This window comes from Lissotriton vulgaris, chromosome 1_1, assembly GCF_964263255.1.
Source record: "Lissotriton vulgaris chromosome 1_1, aLisVul1.2, whole genome shotgun sequence".
Lineage (NCBI taxonomy): Eukaryota > Metazoa > Chordata > Amphibia > Caudata > Salamandridae > Lissotriton > Lissotriton vulgaris.
In genome coordinates this window covers 777,324,982-777,330,981 of record NC_141685.1, presented here as the reverse complement: position 1 = coordinate 777,330,981, position 6,000 = coordinate 777,324,982, and the positions used below count along the sequence as shown (strand labels likewise).

Genomic DNA, 6,000 nt, shown 5'->3' with positions numbered 1-6,000 from the left:
ATGACGTCACATTCATTGTAATGGACATGTTACAATCGAATTAAAATTATTCGCTAACGTAATTAAATTATGGCGAAAGAGAAGTGGCAACAAGAAGTGCTCCTCGACCACAGTGCCTCCAGTTACAAAGATGCAAACGATAAAGCCGCCTAAGTAGATGTGGATGCTATATTTGTACCTGTCAGGGAACGAGCTCTGTCCCAGGCCTTCAAGCATTTGAGAGCCGTCGATTTCATCAGTAAACTTCCTATTTGCCTGCAGGCCAGTAGGCCTCGAGGCTCGCAGATTGCAATCCCGTTTTCACTTTACAGCAGTTGCATTGTGTCTATTTTCAGCACTCTGCACACCTCCCAACTCCCTCTGCCACAGGCTCAGAAGCCCTGGCGGTGCTCGGGTGTCTCAGGGTTACCGGGCCAAAGACACGGCTAATTCCCCCTCGCAGTAATCGTCTCATCCGGCCTAAACCGTTGCTTCAAGTGTCATATTATAGTGCAGACACTAATCCCGCCAGACCTCAGCCCGTCCCTCAGCCTTCCAGAACATTCCTGTCCGCCGCGCGCCTCTCTGCCCGACGCCCTCAAGGACACCCCTGGGACACCCGGTGAAGGCAAGAAGGTCAGGTGAGCCACCATTATGACTGCCCTGAAGGAAAGTCTAGTTGAACAGTTACATATGGTTCTACTCCATCCAACTAACTGGCAGCATATGAATTTTGTACATCTAATGAACAGTTTTTTTGGTTTTTTAAATCAGTTTTGAGTTTTTTAAACGACGTATTTGGTCGGTTGGTTTCTGAGCTGATATTTGTCCCAAAACCGACGCACAACCCCAGAATTCAGCAGAAGCCGCTGCAAATGATAAACTGGATTTTTTTTTTTCCCGTTGCGGAAGTTTTTGGAGTTATTTTATTTTAGCGGGTTTATTTTCCTTTCACACTGCGTTGCAGCTGCTTATAAACAGCAGGGAAGGGATAGTAAACGATGTGCGGTGAAGGAAGCCGAAATCTTTGCTGGACCCTTGGTTCTAAAATGTCCTCTTGACTCGAGGCGGCAGCCGGGTAAAAGTCTGATATGAACAAGTGGATTACAGCGTTCCTCGAAAGCTCAATCATTTGTCTTTAAATCGGTCCTGGGGAGGGAGGACGTTCCAATAATTTTAGCTGTTTGACTTACTGAAGGTTGATCGTGGCATCGTAGTACATTTTATATTTGCAGAGAAATCATGGCTTATTATTTATTAAGTGCGATAGCCAAGTAGAATAAAAATAGTTTTTCTTTGAAAGAAAAAAAAATGCAATTAAGTGAAATTGTTAACACTGTGATCAACAAGTGTATGTTTTGTATCTACACCACCATCCTCTTTTTCATCAATTGTGAATGCGATATTAACTAAATGGAAAACTACAACACTGTCTCAGGTGGGCTTGCATGGGTGCATGTATGCTGGCTTTTCTGCATGAGCGAAAATTCTGCTTGATGCTCTCTTTGAAGTTAGTTATCTTACCGATACACTAGCTCAGCTGGAAGGCTAAGACCCCAGCAGCGGCACTGTTCAGCTTCCACAGTCAGGGCCAGGGCACACTAAAAATAATGCAGGTACTTGCCTTTTCTGGTTATGTGCAACTAGAAAAGGCCACAGGACGTTGTCGATTTGCAATAAATGTACAGTGGGCCTACTCTGTGACTCTCAGAACCTGGGAAAAAATATCATTGGGATGTAACAGAATTCTAAAAGGATTTTTTTAATGCCTTATTAGGTTTATTTGATAATTGAAAAATAGTTAGGTTGCTTTGGTACTATTAAATTTAGCATTACGGATCCAGTAAAGAGACAATCAGTATCTAGGTAATCATTTAAATAATATATTTAAGTATTAAACACTGTAAAGACACTATCATTTTGGAGTTAGTGATTCTATCTAATAAGCTAATATTTGAATATAGAAAATTTCAATTGTTTTTATATTTTTCAGAAAAATAATTGAAAAATAATTGTCCTAAGCAAAAAGCGGTAGCAGTTTTCTCAAGTGATATACCGTGCCTGTATATTGTGATTCACCTATGTAATGGTACCAAAAAAGCATAGGATTCAGTTTAATCACAATTGGAAGTCTGCACCCCAATCAGTGAGGGGTTTTTGCGACATATTGTGATTGAATTGGTAGTCGACAATGTTTCGACCCATACTAATGTTATTTAAATGGGGTCTTCCTCAGAATGAAGGTCCAGGAGACACTTGAAATAATTACCTTGTAGGAGAAAAAATAAGATGGAGGGAACTTTTAGTCATTATCATCCACCCATTAAGCAAATTTTCAGCAGCTTTGAAAAGGAGAAAAAAGTAGGCGTTATAACTAATCTATATCTAAGGCTGAAGTTACAAAATGAGTATGAGTATAGATATCTCAAAAACGCAAATAAGCAAAATAAATCATGTGTCAAAAATATGTACCAAACTCATGGAGGGTCAGCATTTATTTATCTACTAAGAATATGCAATTACATAGGATTTCTGATGTTAAGAATTAGAATAATCACAAGGGAAAAAACACTCATGTATTTTCCAAGACAAATCCATTTTCCCCAAAATTACAAGGAGGCTTAGTGCTTACCAAATAAAGTTGGTAACCATAAAAAAAAGTCATGGACAAAGTCCCATCAATTGTAATCCCGTATCACTAAAAAGTTATTTAGAAAGGAGCTAAATGTTATGGCATGTAATATACAACAGGTTGCAGACGCTTCTTTGTGTTTCTTGTGGGACCCTAGCAGGGTACAATCCCCATCTAAGAGAAGAGAAAGAGGGTAATCTAATGGGGAACGAACATATATAATTTTGCAGCTATCTACACTCCTAAGAGTGCAACAAATGAATTAAACAATTGCCTTGTTTCTAAAGAAGGGGAGTCCTAAAATAGCAAAGTATACTTTGTCTTGAGCTCTGAAAATCTTTGCACGGAACCGGGCTCTGTGTAAGCCCTATATCCAGTAGTACATTATGAAAGCAAGGCAAATTAACCCTTTCAAGTCCTGAGCAAATAACCCTGTGGTGCTGGGCATACAACCAGTGCTTCATGCTCCAGGTGGAAATTGACCCCATAATTAGAAAAAGCCAATTTGGGATTTTCACACCAAAAATATTAATAGATGCTAATAAGGAAATGTCTGGTGCGGTTGATGAATTCTGCTAATACCAGAATATGGACTGGAGGATAGATCAGTGGGTTCAGCACCTACTGAAGACTCAGGTACGTAGCTACAGGCTCAGAGAATGTTGTGTTAAGTGCATATTCAAAAGTACAGCACAATCATCCAGCTTTAAAAAAAAAAAGCACAAATGGCTTTAATAACGAGTGTCATTATTCTCAGTTTTGTACATTGGTGTACAATAGCAATGCAATAATTATTACACATATATTCATAGTTAAAAAAGAATAATAAATTAGATTTTTATTTTTGTGTATATATAGAACTTGGTGTCACATGCTTTGCCATTTCCTATTACTGTAAAGAGCAAAGAGCAAGTAGTTATCACCCAACTCGGTAGTGTGAAATGTAGCGACCTCGGAAGGACAAACTGCCGAGCTTGCCTTTCGAAGATTGAAGACTGTTAAGTATAGTTTCTAAACAGATCTCAGCAATACTGTGTATTTTTGTACTGGCTTGTGTGGTACGATAGATGTCTTTCAGCCACTCCAAGGGCCATGATTAGGTGTAGCCGCCTCAGCGCACAGCCAAACGCCTGTTTTTCATGCGCTGCCATTTTTTAAAGTCAGAGTTTATTTAGCTCGATATTTCTTCACATCAGAGCTTCATTTTCAGACTACTGATTAGAAACAGTGAGCAAGTTTTGTTGCCTTTGTTTTTAAGTTGTGTTGCCTAAAATAAAGTACTAAGGGAAATATCGGGTTAAATGAATTGAATTTATGCATTGCAGGGCCAACAACTTTGAGCAGCTAAGCCCATCATGATCAGGGCACAAGTGTTAGGTTGTAGACACGAAGAGAAAAGGCTCAGAGGTTGTTCAAATCCCACCACATGTGAATTGGGGGCCTGGATCTCATATTTTTTTGTTGCTGCTCCTGTTGACGGATGCCTTCAGTCGAACAGCACTACTTTCAGGAGTTTCATTAAGGGTGGCTGATTTGTTTTGGCCCTTAATCCAGGGTAAAACCATTCCAGAAACTTTGGTTGTGGAATCCCTATGATTTACCTCCTTTCTTTGGTCGCCTGAAGGCGCTTTGGTGGATCAGATATGAACTGTCCCAAGTAGGATACAGACAGGAGCGTAGGGCAGTGTCTTAATCTGCATGCAACTTCTAAGGCGCTTAACTCACTGAGCCATTTTTCCAGCTTGTGATTTCTGAGAATGGCACCTCTCAGTAACTAGTGGCATCTTTGGGATGGGGCCAGGGGTCATAGGCTATGTCTGCCTGCAATCTACATGGCCACCTCTGCCCCCCCCCCCCCAACCCACAGAGTACTACTAGAGTGGCTAAAGGTCTTGAATTTTGTGGATTTTGTCCCGCAGTCCTGACTCCTGTCCTGCTGCTGACAGAGAGGCACTGAAGAACGGCCAATTGTCACTCTTTCAGTCCTTTATGAGCTGTAAATGAGGTACCTATTGGTGACTGAGAGGGATATGCTGCCTCTCAAGAAGGGTACTGCACGATCCAACTCCAGGAGCAAATTCAGCTGTTTAGATGCAAACACAGTCACTAGCTGTTAATGCGTGAATGAAAACCATGCTGTGCTCCTGTACTAAGAATATGTCTTAGGTGCTTATTTATTACTTTAAGCTTGTTTCAAAGTGCTCACATATTTTCAGATAAGTGAACAGAAGCATATGGAGCGTGTGATTTGCTCAAGATCAAACAATTTGTTGAAGTAGAAGGCCAGATGCTGTAGCACAGTGCTACTTGCTCCAAGGACAGTGGTCTCCAACCTTTTCTGTATAAAGAGCTACTTATGTTTAGTGAAAATCCTCCCGAGCTACTAATATTACTAGAGATGTAAGGGTAACAGCATAAAACAAGGCTATTTTATTGGCTACCATAGGCAAGATTATCCAGCAGTGACCACCTCAATGCATCAGGCATGGTTGCTAGCAATAATGTAAAAAATGCTTTGTCATGACTCTACATGGGTAACACATAATAGCCATCGCTGCAATGCCACTAGCAGCAGGTTAATATTAGTAATTAGTGATCCCCAATACAATTTGATTTTTATTATACAAATGTCAGCTTAAAATACATTTCAGAAATTCACCCATTTTCTACTAACATAAATATACGAGTTCTGAAAAGACACACATTTTCATCTCGAATATACGTTTTTCAGTTTTAATATACATATATTAATATAACCAAGCAAACGCTTTAATTTAGTTCACTGGACTCCACACAGGAGAGTTACTTACAGGTAGCTGGAGAGCTACCAGTAGCTCACGAGCAAAACTTTGGAGAAGCCTGCATAGAGTTACTGTCACATTGCATTTTGATGACTGTACTTAACACTGGGGCCCTCCCCATTTTTTCCCAGGTAAAACCCAGTTAGGTTTCCTTAAACACACATATGCTCACAACTTTATCCTTGGTTCTAAATACTCCTAATCTTGCCAGAGTGGGAGCAGAGTAATAATTTCAAAAAGTGGTTGCCTAAGAGCACACAATTTGTCAAATGAGGCGGCTGGGATTAAAAACCATGTCTCATGAGTCCACATGTTTGTCTCTGTTCCCCTGTCCATTAATCTGCAGACAGGTGTGACAGTGAAGAACTGAAGGGGTTGTGGAAAAATGGTGCAGTTAAGAAATGCTAAGACTGTGGATAGCTGGAACAGTGAATAGTCGCTGGGCTAATGGGGGAAATGGGAGAGTGAATAGATGTAAAGACTGCAGAGCAGGCTTCACCAATGAGTAGCTCGTGAGCTAATGGCAGCTCTCCTGCTATTGACAATTAGCTCTCTGATGTGTAGCCCAGACTTTTAAATTAGAAGCTT

The 6,000-nt window shown here is 40.5% G+C and overlaps 1 protein-coding gene across 2 annotated transcripts in view; it reads left to right on the top strand.

Moving 5' to 3' along the window:
* The first annotated feature begins 380 nt into the window (after nt 1–380).
* The window catches only part of PDC (phosducin), a 110,958-nt gene continuing 105,338 nt past the window's right edge, over nt 381–6,000 (top strand). Inside the window, exon 1 of one of the 2 annotated variants that reach the window (XM_086956132.1) lies at nt 381–615. The gene's annotated coding sequence lies outside the window, so the exon portion shown is untranslated. Of the gene's footprint in view, nt 621–6,000 lie in introns of both variants that reach the window. The other variant, XM_086956124.1, reaches the window with a different exon arrangement.